Consider the following 18,651-nt stretch of genomic DNA (forward strand, 5'->3'; position numbering starts at 1 on the left):
ACCAGGAACCTTGGCCCCACCCCTAATTGCGCTGAAAGGAGTCAGCCTCAAGCATCCACATGAAGTCCTGGAGGGACACGGGTCGCGCTTTCCCAGACTTCTCTTTTAGGCTTCTCTGGAATTGCTGTTCCGGACGCAACTGTTTCCAAAGTTCCAGCAGGAGTGCATTGGGTTGTCGGTCTATTTTCTTCCTATCCACCCCTGCTGCCACTAGATCACGCCACATCTGTGCGCGTGTTACTCTCTGAGGCCCGCGACCTCGCCCCTTTACTTTTGGCTTGGGCTTCCAGGTCTCAACTGTGCGGACCTCCTGTCTTAACTTCCTTTGCCACCAGCTTTCAACATCCCCTAGGGTGGCCATGGCAATGGTAACTTCATGGATCTGCCGCCCCACATAGGGTGTAAGAATGGCAACCAAGGATCCAAAAGCACTTGCAGGGGCAGTATCCAAAACCAGCTCTCTCATGCTGGCTGTAAAAATCTCGTCATCTGGCCCCCTACATATAAGGGTTGAAAATAGCATGTCTCATACCCATTTCACGGATTATTTGCGTAAGTTCTGTATATGACTGCCACTGACTCACAGTGTCTGGCAGCTCGCCAGCCTCTCCCCATACTGTGCGTACTGCAGCAGTGAGCCATTCCATTAGAGTTTGGTTGCCCTGGTCTTGGGCCAACCTATGGCAGTTCTGTAACCTTTGTCACAGGGACGGATGCACTGTCACGAAGGCTAGCTTTTCCATCTCGCCTGGGGAGCAGAGAATGTTGCGTGCTCCCTCATCCCATAAACGTAATAGCCAAGCCGAGACGGGCTCTCCAGGGCGCTGTCTATACTGCCTCCCCAGCTCCTGCAACTCAGTGGGAATGTATGGGGTATAGGTCGTGAACTCAGTCACAGCTGGGTTGTCTGCAGCAACGCCCCCCGGGGCCCAAAGGTTGCTCACATTTTACCCTTTGCTTCAAGATTGGCCGGGCTTGGGGGTTGGGAGCTACATTGTCTCCACTGGCTTCCTCCGCCTCTCCTCAGAGTGTCCACTGTGGGGCCCCTCTTCTAACAGGTGGACCCCAGCTTCCAGCGCTTCCAACCGGGACACCCGGTCCAGCACCTGGGCTATTTCATTAGGCGCATTTTCCATGTTGAGACTAAAGGCCGTGAGGAACATCCAGCCCATGCGGCTGGCTATAGCCTTCGCCTATCTCCGGCAACCGCTCAGCCAGAGCCTGCAGGGCCCTCTCCACACTGGCCAGAGAGCCATCCATGTGCTCCCTCCTCGGGGGTCCAACTCCTGAGAACAGTGGCACCACACACTGGTGGGGGCCATCTGTCCTCCTGCCCACAGTCAGACTCCATTCCTACCTGGCCGGAATGTTGCTAGCCGCTCCAGTTGTCTGAGTGGGTGGTGGCCTTAGTGCAAGATGTCCACAATCCTCGGAGCCTATAGCAGCAGCAGTTTACCAAAAGGAAGGTGACGCCTTCTATGGCCAAGAGGGTGGTGTGCCATCTGGAGGCTCGAGTCTCCCAGGCAAACCTCACCTCCCGTTCCCAGCGCCACTGCTCATGGGCCTCTCGAAGCTGAGCTTTCACACGTATAAACTGCTCCATTACCCCTCTGGACATTCTGGCTGGTGCCGTACCCTGCTCGCTGCGCCATGTGTCATGCAGGTTCTCAGCTCCCACTCCCCACATAAGAATGCAGGACATGGTGAGGCCAAAAAGGAACAACCACAGAGCCATAGATGGGGGAGTCATACCACTATATTCTCACTGGCGGCTGGGTTGGAGACACAGAAAGCAGGAGCCACATGATCCGCAACCTGCCATCTGCTTTTCTGCCTGCCAGCCAACCAACCAATCAACGTAGCCACAGCAATTATATCAGTGGCTAACTGGCTAACTGGTTACAGCTGATGGCCAACCAGTTACAGCTGATGGCCATCTACCACCTGAGCCAGCACCTTTCCACGTGAGGCCAAGAGCCTGGAAACTGCTCTCTGAGACTCTGTCCCCACAAACACCATCTGATTTAAGTTTTTTAAGTACCATGCTTGCCACAGTGTGCACATCCAAGTTAAAATGTAAGAAATCGATCAATTATGGCTCTCAGGTGTGATTCCCTTCAAGCATCTCTCTCCTTGCTTGTCCCCACCCTCTACAAATGTATCTCTCTGCTTCACTGTTACCAATTTTCCTCCTTCCCCAAACATCTTCTTCACATTTCTCATCCTCATCCCATCCCTTTTCACTTCCCCCAGGAGGTCTTCATTAATCTGTCATTCCTTGCACCACCCTCCTCTCCTTGCTCACTTGTGCCTTTCCCTTGGATGGGTCTTCACCCCACCCCCAGCCCCACATTAGAATCACTTGGGTCACACAGACAGATTTTCTGGGGATGGGCCTCAGGGATTCAGTCATTTTTAAAGCACCCCAGGTGCTTCTAGTGTGCTGTGGGCTTGAAAATCACTGTTCTAAGTTTATAAATACACTTAAGTCTCTCCATCCTAAAAAGAAACCTCTCAACACTATCTCTCTCTCTCTCCCTCTCTCTTTCCCCTCTCAGCCAAAGTTCCTGAAAGATCATCTAGTCTCACACTTCACAGATATCACTGGGCACACGACCCACCTTGTGAAAATGTAGAATTTGCTTGAGAAGATCGGGCTGAGCCCGAGAGAAGTGGACAACTCTTTGCAGTGAAGGGCTGGAATTATGGTCTTGACCCTCTTCCTTCCAACTCACTTTTTTACTCACTGCCATGTGGTTTTTTCCGCACACTTTAATTGCTCCTGCCAATGACTCATCTGTTACCCTTCACCGAGGCAGCATACAGGGTCAATCAATTAAGTTCACGAACTCACCCTACAAAAGGTGCTACGTATCTCATTGTTGAATATCATTATGGTCACCTTTGAAGCACTCTCCTTGGGAAGCTATGCACTGATGCCAGCACCTAGTCCACCCTTCAAAGCAATTTTGGAACTCTTTTTCTGGAATGGCCATCAGAGCTGTGTCGTGCGGGGAGGCCTGCAGGGTCTCTGGTCCCGCTCCCCACATAACGCAGGATATGGTGAGGTCAAAAAGGAACACCCACGGAGCCATAGGTAGGGGAGTCATACCACTATATTCTCTCTAGCGGCACTATACTCTCACTGGAGGCTGGATCCACACTGTCCGCAAACCGCCATCCACGCTTGCCAGCCCAGCCGCCATCTTCTTGCTAGCCCCCATTCTTCTTCTCTCCTCTTCTCCGTAGCCGCAGCAGTTATATTAGCGGCTAATTGGCTAACTGGCTACAGCTGACGGCCAATCAGCCACAGCTGACGGCCATCTACTACCCGAGCCAGCACTCCTCCACGTGAGGCCGAGAGCCTGTAAACTACTTTCTGGGGCTCTGCCCCCACAAGCTGTCATCCTATTACCCTTGATGTCCTGAATGTCATCAAAATGTCTTCCTTTCAATACTTCCTTTATCTTCAGGTAAAGAAAGGAGTGTTTGGGTCCAGATCAGGTGAGTAGGGAAGGTGTTCCAATACAGTTATTTGTTTACTGGCTAAAAACTCCCTCACAGACAGTGCTGTGTGAGCTGGTGCATTGTTGTGCTGCAAGAGCCATGAATTGTTAGTGAAATTTCATGTCATCTAACTTTTTCATGCAACCTTTTCAGCACTTCCAAATAGTAAACTTGGTTAACTGTCCAGTTGGTACAAATTCATAGTGGATAATCCCCCTCTGATATCAAAAAATGTTGGTAACGACTCTCGATTTGGACTGACAGAACTTTTTTGGTCGTGGAGAATTGGCTGACTTCCATTGTTCATTTTGACGCTTTGTTTCAGGGTCGTATTGGTACACCCATGTTTCATCACCAGTGATAACATGGCCCAAAACATCGTCTTGCCTCTCCAAAAGATCTTGGCAAACTTTGACTCTCCTGTGCTTTGGTTCATCTGTGAGCTCCTTTGGGACCATTTTTGCACACACCTTTCTCATGCCAAGATTTTCAGTTAAGATTTTCCTAACTGTTTCTCTATCAATGTTTACTTGGTCTGCTATGCTTCTCACAGTCAGCTGATGATTTTGATGCACATTTCGACAAATTTTTGCAATATTTTCATCAATTCTGCTCGTTACTGGCCGCCCTGACCTCTCTTCATCAGTGACGCATTCTCTTCCCTCAGAAAAATATTTAATCCATTTGTACACTGCCGTTTTCTTCATGGTATTATCCCCATAAACTTGGACTAACATGTCCCTGATTTCACTTCCACTCTTGCCAAGTGTCATGCAGGGTGGCCTGCGGGGTCTCAGCTCCCGCTCCCCACATAAGAACACAGGATATGGTGAGGCCAAAAAGGAACACCCACGAAGCCATAGGTAGGGGAGTCATACCACTATAGTCTCACTGGAGGCTGGATTCACACGACGTATGACCTGCTGTCCGCTTTTCTGCCAACCAACCGACTCTCCGTCTCCACCACAGCCGCGGCAGTTATATCAGTGGACAATTGGCTAACTGGTTACAGCTGACGGCCAACTTGCCACAGCTGACGGCCATCTACTACCCGAGCCAGCACCTTTCCACGTGAGGCCAAGAGCCTGGAAACTGCTCTCTGGGACTCTGTCCCCACACCAAGTTTAACAAGAAATTTAATGTTTGTTTGTTGCTCTAATTCAAACTCAGACATTCTCGCGATGGTACACAAAAACACGCAACAACAATAATGAACGCCGCTCAGCAAGACACCACTCTACATCAACACAAACACAGCTGTGAGACACTGATATACCAAGATTATGACACCTTACTGAGCTGTCTGTACAGTGCTGCCAATGTAAGCACACGGTGGCAAGTTTGCGAATGTAATTGTCGGACCTCATGTACGATGAGGCAGAGCACACCTGGGCACCAGAGACCCGAGGTTAATACACAGCCTTACTGGCTACAGCTGACGGCCAGCTGGGTGACTTCTCTGTGCTGGGTGACTTACTAGCTGGGTGACTTCTCTGTGCCTCAGTATCTTCATACTGAGGGGACAATGATGATAACACCTGCCTGACATGGTTGTCATGAGTATTGAGTTAATACACAAGCTGTCAGAACAGTGCCTGGCACACTAGTGCTTTGTAAGTGTTGGTGCTTTTCATCTTACAAAACTTTCAGGAGCATTAGACTTCACTGATTTCTGAGGCTTAAAACTCTCTCCTCCTTACCTTACCAGGACACAACCCTTTCTTAGTTCTCTGCTGACCTTTCTGGCTGCTCCTCTTTCTTGCCCCCCTTGGGTGATGGTGTTTCCCAGGGTTTTGGCTTGGACTTTGATTTTTCTTAACCCACTTGGGCCCAGCAGGTAACCCCTCTAACCCAGTGACTGGGAGTTGGTCACTATGTAAGTGCAGAATTCTCCTAAGTCTAGAGCTTCATTCCAGGTCTTTCTCTCAATTTTCTATCCATGTGTCCAAATACCTGTGGCACAGCTCCACTTTCATTAATTCATTCCAAAGACATTTTCTGTTACCTGCGCCATGCCTGACCCTGTGCCAGGTGCTGGGCATATAGTAGTGAAGTGGATAGACCTGGGTCACAGCCTCAGGGAGCATGCAATCCAGAGCAGAGATTCAACACTAATATGTGATTGTTGATTTCATTGCAATTGGGTGGGGTAAGCACTACAAATGAAAAGTGCAGGCTGCTGTGAGAGGGTGCAGCTGGGATCCTGACCTTGATTGGGGTGACTCATATGTGCTCAGGACTCAGCCTGTCCCGAACTGAACTCATCAATTCCCCCAAACCTGCCACTACTCTGCTCTGGGAACAGCACACCTGCCGTCTTCCCCGGGTTTCATGAGCTTCACTCTCCCTCATCAACCCCTTCCATCCACTGGAAAACTAGTTTCCCTGGATTAACTCCTGGCACTCTCAATTCTTACTGCTCAGTCTCAAGGAGTCTCACTTTACTCTGACTGGAAAATTTGGACCTGTAAGAAAAAGAGCAAATGAGGGGGCGAGGTCCCTCCCACTGTGTGTCCTACTGCACACCTGTCTGGGAGATGATGGTAGGATGGGGCACTCCTGCCTTCTGTTACTGACCCGAGGCTCATAACTTTCTCCAATAAACCCTGTTTTTAATCTGTACTGTGTGAAATAAAATGTACTTTGGTCCACATTGTATGACACAAAATGTCTGTATTTTGCCCCCCAAAAAAGTTTATTTTTCTTTCCATTGTAAAATCAATGCCTAATTGTGGTGATTAGTGTCTTCCTAGACCAGCTCTGCAGCCTAGTTTGGGAAATTGTAGTAGTAATAATCATTATGATAAAATCTGCTTGGAGTGGACATTTGTCTTTTTTTTAGCTATCCCACATTTGAGCATCCTACCTATTTGGAAGGATCTCCATTACATGAATCTTGGGGGGATCCCAGCCAAGAGCCAGGCAGTCCTTCTCCCTGCTTCCCAGGTAAAACAAGCTAAAACGTGATTGATGTTGGCAAATCAGGTGGTCCTGCCCAGAAATCTGAACCTTCAGACAATGACACAAAGACGCAGGGATGGTTAGAGAGAGTGTTTGTAGTGGCAGTGCAGGCATCAGGAGTACAGCAGCAGCAATGGCTGTGAGTACCCAGGTCGCAGTGCCAGTAGCAGCCTCCTGACCAAACCACTGACCTTGGCTTGACCTTGGCTAGGTTGTCTCTCTCTTTCCCACTAAGCTTTCTTTAGTTTCCAGGATTCCTAAAGATGCTGGGAACTACCTAATGTTCTTACAATAAATCCTTTTCTGCTCAAGGTAGCTGAAGTCAACTTCCATTATTTATAATCGAGAATCTTCACTGATAACAATTATCATTACAAAAAAAATTGGAAATTTTCAAAAAGTAGAAGGGGGAAAAACTTCATTTCTCTACATCCACAGGGGATAAAACTATTAACAATTTATTCTACTCTTTTACAATTATATAATCATATAATTGCAATTATGTCAAAAAATGCATATTTTGACATAATTGCAATTATATGATTATATAAAAATTATATGTTGTAAGCTGATTTTTAAATTGTATAATTTAAAAGGTGACAGCTATTCATTGTAGAAAATTTGAGAATACAAAAAACAAACAAACAAAAAAAAAACAAAAAAAAAACTACAGCCCAGAAAAAACTACTGTTAATAATTTGGTCTATTTCCTAAAACATTTTCTCTGCATGTTTACAAAGCTGAGAATATACTGATTATTCCAAATGCTTATGCAAACTGAGAAACTTTTAAAGTTCCTAGATAAAAGACAATATGAAGAGGTGCTAAGGGATGGATATGGATGATACTGTCATTCACATGGTGTATCACTCAATACCAATTAAAAAGCCTTAATGGAGGCAAGTCCAAGATGGCGGCATAGGTAGACACTGAGTTTGTCCCCTCCCAAGAATATATTGAACGTACACCTATATTTTGAGCAATTCCTCCTGAGACACAACTGAGAACCAATTGAACAGCTTCTGCATAACAAGTAAGACATAGAGAAGGTTGGGGAACCACAAGACCTCTCTGGGAGCTGAGGGGCAATCTAGGACCAGAGGAATTGGTAAGCAGCATTGTTTATGTTTTCCTTGCACTTGGATAATGGATGGGCACTCCATCCAGTTTCTCTAGCCAACCAGTAGGGCCACTGTAGCATGCCCCCAGCCACTCCTCCTGGAGCTAGAGCCAGCAGGAACAGGAAGGATCCATAGTGTGCGTAGAAGGGGCACCTCCACCAGGAAATAGATCCAGCAGGTACAGCAGAGTGCTGTTTCACACACCCACTGGGCTGAGCATGTACATGGGGCTCCCTGGCCTGGGGAGAGTGCAGAGCTAGCAAAATGCTGAGAGACATGAACACAGGATTACCCTGTCCAGAGAAAGTGTGGTTGTAATTGTCCTGCTTTGTCCAAAGAAAATGTGGAGCTAGCAAAACATTGCAGTACCCCCACACAAGGTTCCTCTACCCAGAGAAAGAGCAGAGCTAGTAGGGCATTGAAGAGCAAGCACACAGAGCATCCCTGCCCATACTTTGCTGTGGCAACAAGCAATTAAAGCAACAGGGCATGCCAAGCACACACTCATGCATCCTTGTCCACATCAGGCAGTCTCATCCACATCAGAAGGGCGAAAAAAAAACCAAAACAAAAAAAAAAACTGTGTGCACACAAAGCTGCCGCACCTGGAACCCATTCTTTCAGGTGAGGCAACACACCAGACACTGCATGTGTCTGCCCTGACTATAACGTGCCTGCTAACACTGTCTACATAGGCCACTTTTTCAAGACTGGCAGAGATAGCTATTCCATCTAACTCCTAGGAACAGACACAGAAAGTCAAACGGAAGAATGTTACCCAAATGAAGGAACAAGAAAAAACAACAACAACAACAACCACAGAGAAAAACCCTAATGAAATGGAGATAAGTAATTCATCTGATAAAGAATTCAAAGAAATGGTCATAAAGATGCTCAACACACTCAAGAGGAGAGCAGAGGAACTCAGGGAGAACTTCAACAAGAGACAGAGAATATAACAAAGAACCAAGCAGAGATGAAGAATACAGTAACTGAATTGAAGAATACATTAGAAGAAATCAACAGCACATTAGTTAATACAGAAGAACAGATGAGCAACCTGGAAGACAGAATAGTGGAAATCATCCAAGCAAAACAGCAAAATGAAAAAAGAATTAAAAAAAATAAGGATAGTATAAGAGATTGCTGGGCTAATATCATGCTCCATAACATTTACATTATAGGAATTCCAGAAAAAGAAGAGAGAGAGAAAGGGCAGAAAGAATATTTGGAAAAATAATGACTGAAAACTATCCTAAGTTGGGGAAGGAAACAGACATCCAGGTCCAGGAAGCACAGAGAATTCAAATAAGATGAACCCAAAGAGACCCACACCAAAATATATTGTAATTAAAATGGCAAAAGTTAAATATAAAGAGACAATCTTGAAGGCAGGAAGACTGAGACAGCAAGTCACATACAAGGCAAACCCCATAAAGCTATCAGCTGATTTCTCAGAAGCAACTTTACAGGCCAGAATGGAGTGGCAGGAGATAGGTAAAGTGCTGAAAGAAGGGAATCTACAACCTATAGTACTTATAGTACTATATCCAGGAAAGTTATCATTCAAAATTAAAGGAGAGATAAAGTGTTTCCAAGACAAGCAAAAACTAGAGGAGTTCACAACCACTAAACCAGACTTACAACAGTGTTAAAGGGTCTTCTTTACACAGAAAAGAAATGGCCATAGCCAGAAACAAGAAAATATAGGAAAGGAAAAAAAAAATCATTGGTTAAGGCAAATACATAATAAACACAGTGAATCAACCGCTTAAAAAGCTAATATGAAGGTTAAAAGACAAAAGCAGCAAAATTAACTATAACTGAAATAATCAGGGGATACACAAAACAAAAAAGTATAAAACATGATGTCAAAAACATAAAGAGTGGAAGGGGAAGTAAAAATAATTATTTTAGAATGCCACTGAACTTAAATGTCTATCAGCTTAAAACAGACTGCCATAAATATAGATGGATATACAGAGGATGCCAAAAAAATGTATAGATATTTTTTTCTTTTATTCTTTTTTTAATTAGAGTTTATTGGGGTGACAATTGTTAGTAAAATTACACAGATTTCATGTATACAATTCTGTAATACATCATCTATATCACACATTATGTTTTCACCACCCAGAGTCAGTTCTTCTTCCATCACCATATACTTGACCCCGTTTACCCTCTTCTGAAGAGGGGTTCCTCAACATTACAGAGAGAGGTTGAATAGTACCCTCCTGCCCCCAAATCACACACAACACACCACTTCCACGGAGACAATTCCTGAGGCAGAGACCATCAACACCACATGGAACCAGCCAACCCACAAAGTCTCCTGTATGAGGCCCTCCTCCTCCCCAGCCAAGACTCTGTCAGCACTACTACAGGCTGAGCTCGCGTAGCCTCTAAACTTCTAAACTGGTTATTGTACAGGAGGGGTGTTTTAATTTTTTTTATTTTTTTAACTGTAAAATTTTTTAAATGTTCTTTTTAATTTAAAAATTTTAAACGAGTATTTTAAATATTTATAAAATAGAAAATGCAATATCAATGGACTTATTATTACCCACTACTCAAATCATCTTTGTTTTGCCATAATTGTTTGTTATTATATTCAAGTCCCTTTATTTTGCTTTCGTATTTAAAACAATCCCAGACATCATGTGATTCACCCCTAAATAATTCATAATCCATGTAAAAAGAAAGATATTTTCTTACATTATCATAATTATTGTGATCAAACCTAATAATAATAGTTCTATAATGTCATCTAATACTTGATTCATATTCATCTTTATTTAAAAGATGTCATTTTATAATTTATTTTATTTTTATTTTTTATTAAATTTATTGGGGTGACATTGGTTAGTAAAACTATATAGATTTCAGGTGTACAATTCTGTATTACATCATCTATAAATCCCATTGTGTATTCACCACCCAGAGTCAGTTCTCCTTCCATCACCATATATTTGACCCCCTTTACCCTCTTCTACTTCCCGCTATCCCCCTTACCCTCTGGTAACCACTAAACTATTGTCTGTGTTTATGAGTTTTTGTTTCTTCATTTGTCTTGTTGTTTTGTTGTTTTTGGTTTATATACCACATGTCAGTGAGACCATATGATTCTCTATTTTTTCTGTCTGACTTATTTCTCTTAGCATTATATTCCCAAGATCCATCCATGTTGTCACAAATGGTCCTATTTCATCTTTTCTTATGCCTGAAAAGTATTCCATTGTGCATATATATATATATATATATATATATATATATATATACACACACACACACATACATATCACATTTCTTTATCCATTCATCTATGGAAGGACACTTCGGTTGTTTCCATGTCCTGACCACCATAAATAAAATTGCAATGACCATTGGAGCCCATGTGTCTTCAGGGATAAATATTTCCAGATTTTTTTGGTAGATACCCAGGAGAGGGATTGCTGGGTCATATGGTAAGTCTACTCGTAATTTTTTGAGGAACCTCCACACTGCCTTCCATAGCAGCTGCACCAATCTGCATTCCCACCAACAGTGTATGAGGATTTCTTTTTCTCCACAGCCTCTCCAACACTTGTTACTATTTGTCTTGTTGATGATAGCTATTCTGACTGGGGTGAGGTGATATCTCATTGTGGTTTTTATTTGCATTTCTCGATGACTAGTGATGTTGAACATTTTTTCATATGTCTATTGGACATTTGTATGTCCTCTCTGGAGAATTATCTCTTCAGGTACTCTGCCCATTTTTTAACTGGATTGATTGTTTTCTTGTTAAGTTGTGTGAGTTCCTTATATATTTTGGATATTAACCACTTATCGGAGGCGTTGTTCGCAAAAATCTTCTCCCATTTGGTTTGTTGCCTCTTTATTTTGTTTTTGTTTGTTTGTTTGTTTTTATTGGGGAAGGGAAACAGGACTTTATTGGGGTACAGTGTGTACTTCCAGGACTTTTTTCCAAGTCAAGTTGTTGTGCTTTCAATCTTAGTTATAGAGGATGCCGTTCAGCTTCAAGTTATTGTCCTTTCAGTCTTAGTTGTGGAGGGTTCAGCTCAGCTCCTGGTACAGTTGCCATTGCTAATTGCAGGGGGCGCAGCCCACCATCCCTTGTGGAAGTCGAACCAGCAACCTTGTGGTTGATAGGACGCACTCCAACCAATTGAGTCAGCTCCAACCAACTGAGCCATCCGGGAGCTCAGTGGCAGCTCAGCTCAAGGTGCCATGTTCAATCTTAGTTGCAGGGGGCGAAGCCCACCATCCGAGGAATTGAGCTGGCAACCTTGTGGTTGAGAACCCACTGGCCCATGTGGGAATCGAACCGGCAGCCTTCGGAGTTAGGAGATGGAGCTCCAACCGCCTGAGCCACAGGGCCGGCCCTGTTGCCTCTTTATTTTGTTGATGGTTTCTTTCGCTGTGCAGAAGCTTTAATAGTTTGATAGAGTCCTGTTCATTTATTTTAGCTTTTACTTCCCTTGCCTTTGGAGTCAAATTCATAAATCCTCTTTCAAGCCAAGGTCCATAATTTTAGTACCTATATTTTCTTCTATGCAGTTTATTCTTTCAGGTATTATGTTTAGGTCTTTGATCCATTGTGAGTTAATTTTGGTACATGGTGACAGATACCAGTCTAGTTTCATTCTTTTGCACGTGGCTTTCCAATTCTGCCAGCACCATGTATTGAAGAGGCTGTCTTTTCCCCATTGTATGTTTTTGGCTTATTTGTCAATAATTATCTGTCCATATTTATGTGGGTCTATTTCTGGGTTCTCAATTCTATTCCATTGGTCTGTGTGTCTGTTTTTCTGCCAATACCATGCTGTTTTGATTATTTTTGCGCTGGAGTACAAGCTGAAGTCAGGGAGTGTGATACCTCCAGTTTTGTTCTTTTTTCTTAGATTGCTTTGGCTATTCAGGGTCTTTTGTGGTTCGATACAAAAATGATGATTTTTTGTTCTATTTCTTTAAAAAATGCCATTGGGATTTTGATAGGGATTGCATTAAATCTGTATATTGCTTTTGGTAATACGGCCATTTTAACTATGTTGATTCTTCCAATCCATGAACATGGAATGTCTTTCCATTTCTTAGTGTCTTCTTCAATTTCTTTCAAAAATGTCTTATACTTTTCAGCATATAGGTCTTTCACATCCTTGGTTAAGTTTATTTCTAGGTATTATATTCTTTTTGTTGCAATTGCAAAATGAATTGCCTTTTTCAAAATTTCTTTTTCTGAGATTTCATTGTTAGTGTATAGGAATGCAACGGACTTTTGTAAGTTAATTTTGTAGCCGGCAGCTCGACTCTTTTCGTTTATCATTTCTAAGAGTTTTTTGGTGGATTCTTTAGGGTTTTCTATATATAGCATCATGTCATCTGCAAAGAGTGACAATTTAACTTCTTCAGTCCAAATGTGGATGCCTTTTATTTCTTTCTCTTGCCTGATCGCTCTGGCTAGGACTTATAATGCTACATTGAAAACCAGAGGTGATAGGGTACAACCCTGTTGTGTTTCTGAACGTAGAGCAAAGGGTTTCAGTTTTTCCCTGTTAATTATGATATTAGCTGAGGGTTTCTCACATATGACCTTTATTATGTTAAGGTATTTTCCTTCTATACCTATTTTATTAAGTGTTTTAATCATAAATTGGTATTGCATCTTGTCAAATGCTTTTTCTGCATTCATTGACATAATCATATGATTTTTGTCCTTTATTTTGTTTATGTGATGTATCACATCGATGGGTTTGCATATGTGGAACCATATGTCCCAGGATTAACCCCACTTGGTCATGATGAATAATCTTTTTAATGCATTGTTGCATTCGATTTGCTAGAATTTTGTTTAGGAGTTTTGCATCTGTATTCATCAGAGATATTGGTCTGTAATTTTCATTTTTTGTGTTATCCTTACCAGGTTTTGGTATCAGGGTAATGTTTGCCTCATAAAATGAGTTAGGGAGTATTATCTCTTCCTCAATTTTTTGCAAGAGTTTGAGTAGGACAGGTATTAGATCCTCTTTCAATGTTTAGTAGAATTCACTAGTGAAACCATCTGGTCCCAGACTTTTGCTCTTGGGAAAGTTTTGGGTGACTGATTCAATTTCCTTACTGGTGATCAACCTAGGAAGGCTATATGTTTCTAAGAACTTGTCCATTTCTTCTAAGTTATTGAATTTAGTCGCATATAGTCCTTCATAGTATCCTTAGATGTTTTTGGATTTCTATCACATCCATGATAATGTCCCCTCTTTCATTTCTGATTTTGTTTATTTGTGTCTTTTCTTTTTTTATCTTTGTGAGTCTAGCCAAGTGTTTGTCAATTTTATTAATCTTTTCAAAGAACCAGCTCTTAGTCGCATTAATTTTTTCTATTGTCTTTTTGTTCTCCATTTCATTTAGTTCTGCTCTGATTTTTATGATTTCCTTCCTTCTGCTAACCTTGGGTTTCATTTGTTCTTCTTTTTCTAGTTCTTTAGGGTGTAACGTGAGGTTATTTATCTGGGATTTTTCTTGTTTCTTGATGCCTGTAATGATATAAATTTCCCTCTTAAGACTGCTTTCACTGCATCCCAAATATTTTGGTAGTATCTATTTTCGTTATCATTTCTTTCTATGTAAATTTCCATTTCTCCTCTTATTTCTTCTTTGACCAGTCATTCTTTAAAAATATGTTGTTTAAGTCCACATATTTGTGGTTTTCCTGCTTTCTTTTTACAGTTGCTATCCAATTTCAAAGCCTTGTAATCAGAGAATATGCTTGGTAGGATTTCAATCTTCTTAAATTTGATGAGGCTAGTTTTATGTCTCAATATATGGTCTATCTTTGAGAATGTTCCATGTACACTAGAAAAGAATGTATAGTTTGATGTTCTAGGATGAAGTGCTCTATAAATGTCAATATGTCCATTTCATCTAATGTGTCATTTGGGGCTGCTATTTCTTTATTTATTTTCTATTTGGATGATCTATCCATAGCTATCAGTGATGTATTTAGGTCTCCTATTATAACTGTGTTTTGGTCAGTTTCTCCCTTTAGCTCTGTTAGTAGTTGCTTAGTATATTTCAGTGCTCCCTGATTGGGGGCATAAATATTGATGACTGTTATGTCTTCTTGTTGTATAGTCCTTTTTATCATTATGAAATGTTCATCTTTGTCTCTTTTACCTTTTTTATCCTGATGTCTGTTTCATCTGATGTCACTATGGCTACACATGGTTTCCTCTGGATACCATTTGCTTGGAGTGTCAATTTTCACCCTTTCACTTTGAGTCTATGCTTGTCCTTGTAGCTGAGATGTCTCTCTTGGAGACAGCATATGGTTGGGTTTATTTTTTTGATCCAATCTGCTACTCTGTGCCTTTTTATTGGTGAATTCAGTCCATTTATATTTAGGGTGATTACTGATATATGAGGATTTCCTATCATTCTATCTTTTGTTTTCTGGTAAGTCTGTGTCTCCACTGTTTCTTTGCCTTTTTGTTGCTATTATTTTAGTGTGGTGGTATTCTGTGATTTTTCCCTGTGTTTCTTCTTTTGCTGTGTTATATATTTCAGTCTGGATTTTTCTTTTGAGTGGTTACGATTAAGTTTACATAAAAAGTTTCATACTTAGAATATTCATTTTCTTCAGCACGCTTACTTTCTCCATTCTTGCATTCTGGTTCAGGCCTTTACTCTCTCCCCTTTTATGTTTTTATTGTCACATATTATCCCTACTTATGCTGGTCGAATAGCCTCCTTCAGTATTTCTTGAAGTGCTGGTAGTGTGTTAGAAAATTTTCTCTGCTTCTGTATGTCTGGAAAGGTTTCTATTCCTCCTTCATATCTAAAGGATATCTTTGCTGGGTATATTATTTTTGACTCATAATTTCTCTCTTTCAATAGTTTGAATATTTGAATCCACTCCCTCCTGGCTTGTAGAGTTTCTGCTGAAAATCTGATGATAAAGTAATGGGCTTTCCTTTGTAGGTTACCATCTTCTTTCTTTGTCATTAATTTTTGACAGCTTCAATACAATGTGCCTTAGAGAAGGCCTCTTGAGATTGAGGTAATTAGGTGTTGTATTTACTTCTTGGATTTGAGGATCCAGTTCTTTCCACAAGTATGGGAAGTTCTCGTTGACTGTTTGTTTGCATATTTTTCTGTTCTTTTCTCCCTTTCTTCTCCTTCTGGTATGGCCATTATTCTTATATTCCTCTTTCTGATGGAGTCAGGAAGTTCTTGTAGAGTTCTTTCATTTCTTTTAAGTCTCTAGTCTCTCTCTTCTTCCATCTGTGTCATTTCCAGTTTCTATCTTTGATGTCACTGATTCTTTACACCACCTCCATGAGGGGATGTGGAGTCCTTCTGAAGTTCCAAAGCTCTTCCTGCACCAGACTCAGAGCCTGTGTGTTTCAGCGGCTCAGTTTACCCCTGCACAGATCTGCCCAGATAGGTGGGGGCAGGGGAGTGGTGGGTTGTGAGAAGTGGCTCTGAGCAATGGCAGAGACCATCAGCACAGCCAGTATTGAACCCAAGGCTCCCTCCCCTTCACTGGAACTAGTTGGGTTGCGAGTCCATGGCTGCAGGCCACAGTGCTCAGAACTGCAAATATTCTGTTCTTTTGATCTGACACTGCTACCTTCCGCTTCTAGCACTGGGAGGGTGGAGGTGAGGTGAGCTCTGGGAGGCTGGGAGGGGACAGCTAGGCTCCATGCCTAAGCCTTCCATTCTCTGCTCGGCGGTGAGGGCTTAAACTGCCATTTTTACCCTTCTTCCCTCAGTCTCTGCCATGAGCATTGGGTTCTGCCATGTTATATGCTGACCCCTCAGGCTGGACTGTGGGCTATAAGGGGAGCCCTAGCAGCCGAATTCTTCCCTCTCTGGTGACTGTGGTAGCTCTGGAATGTAGCGAACTCGGAGCTCCAGTTTGAGTCCTTCTCCCTCTTGACCCGCGTCTCTGCACTTCCTGCTTCTCTCCTCCTCCTCTCGCCCAAGTTGCCCACCTTTAGCTGATTTCAGTTGTGCATCTCGTAGTCTTGCCTGTCTGCTGCGCAGTGAGTCCTTTGTGGAATAAAGTTGTTCAATTTGTTGTAAATTGCAGGGGTGATTTCAAGAGGCTCACCTCATGCTGCCATTTGTATGACGTAATCTGTATACACATTTTAAGAAAGGAAAAAACTGTATTAATAGCAATAATAAAAGATGAATACAAGTCATGTTTGACTTCTGCAAATACAAACATGGTTACCATCAGTGTCCAGACACTTCTGATTATGGCAATTTACTGCTTGAGCAATGTTGACCAAAGTGTTAACATCTCTTAAAATGTGTATACATTTTTTTGGCACCCCTGGTATGTGAACCTCATGGTAAACAATAACCAAAAAGCACACCAAAAATACGAGAGACAGAGAGAGAGAGAGAGAGAGAGAGAGAGAGAGAGAGACCCAATCAAAACACTAAATAGAACAAACAAATCAAAAGGAAAAACAAAAGCCCAGGATGGAATGGTTTCACATGTCAATTATATCAAATATTTAAATGTAAATGGACTAAATGCTACAATCAAAAGACATAGGGTGGCTGAATGGAAGGAAAAAAAACCACAATGACCCATCTATACAGTGCCTATAAGAGACTCACTTCTGATCAAAAGATATACACAGATTGAAAGTGAAGGGATGGAAAAAGATTTCCATGCAAATAAAAATGAAAAGAAAGCTGGGGTAGCAATATTCATATCAGACAAAACAGACTTTAAGAATGTAAAAAGAGACAAAGAAGAAAATTACATAATTTAAAAGGGGTCAATACAAGAAGAGGATATAGGACATAACAATTGTAAATATCTACATACCCAACATAGGAGCATCCAAATATATAAAGCAAATATTAATGGACATAAAAGCCAAAATTAACAGTAATACAACAATAGTTGGGGACCTTAATACGCCACCTACCTCAATGGATAGATCATCCAAACAAAAAAATAATAAGGAAATAATTGCCTTAAAACCCCATTAGACCATTTTGACTTAATTGATATTTTTAGAGCATTTCATTCAAAAACTGAAGATTGCACATTTTTCTCAAGTGCACATAGAACATTCTCCATGGTAGATCACATACTAGGCCACAAAAGAAGCCTCATAAATTAAAGAGGATTGGAATTATATCAAGCATCTTTTCCAACTACAATGGCATGAAACTAGAAATCACCTATAGGAAGAAAACTGGAAAAAAACAAACACAAGTACGTGGAGATTAAACACCATGCTTGTATACAGCTGATGGATCAAAGAAGAAATCAAACATGAAAGCAAAAATTACCTTGAGACAAATGAAAGTGAAAACACAACTTTACAAACTTATAGGTACAGCAAAAGTAGTTATAAGAGGAAAGTTCATAACTATACAGGTCTATCTCAAGAAGCAGGAAAAAATCCCAAATAAACAATCTAAATTTACACCTAAAGGAATTAGAAATAAAAGAACAAAACGTAAGTAGAAGGAAGAAAATAATAAAGATCAGAGCAGAAATAAACAAAATAGAAAAACAATAGGTAAGACCAATGAAACTAAGAACTGCTTCTTTGAAAAGATAAATAAAATTGACAAGCCTTTAGCAAGACTCATCAAGAAAAAAGAGAGAATATAAATAAATAAAATTGGAAATAAAAGAGGAGAGATTACAACTGACAACACCACAGAAATACAAAGGATCATAAAAAATACTATGAACAATTATATGCCAACATATTGAACAATCTAAAAGAAATGGATAAATTTCTAGAAACATTCAATCTTCCAAGACTAAACCAAAAAGAAACAGAGAATCTGAACAAACCAATTACTAGCAATGAGATTGAAGCAGTAATAAAAAAAATTTCCAACCAACAAAAGCCCAAGACCAGATGGCTTCACACATTTTACCAAATATTTAAAGAAGAATTAGTACCTATCCTTCTCAAACTATTCCAAAAAATTGAAGAGGAAGGAACACTTCCAAACTCATTCTATGAAGCCATCATTACCCTGATGCAAAACCCAGACAAAGGCTCTGAGAGAGAGA

Source organism: Rhinolophus sinicus, chromosome 3 (assembly GCF_057876585.1).
Source record: "Rhinolophus sinicus isolate RSI-liver-muscle chromosome 3, RSI-T2T, whole genome shotgun sequence".
Classification (NCBI taxonomy): Eukaryota; Metazoa; Chordata; class Mammalia; order Chiroptera; family Rhinolophidae; genus Rhinolophus; species Rhinolophus sinicus.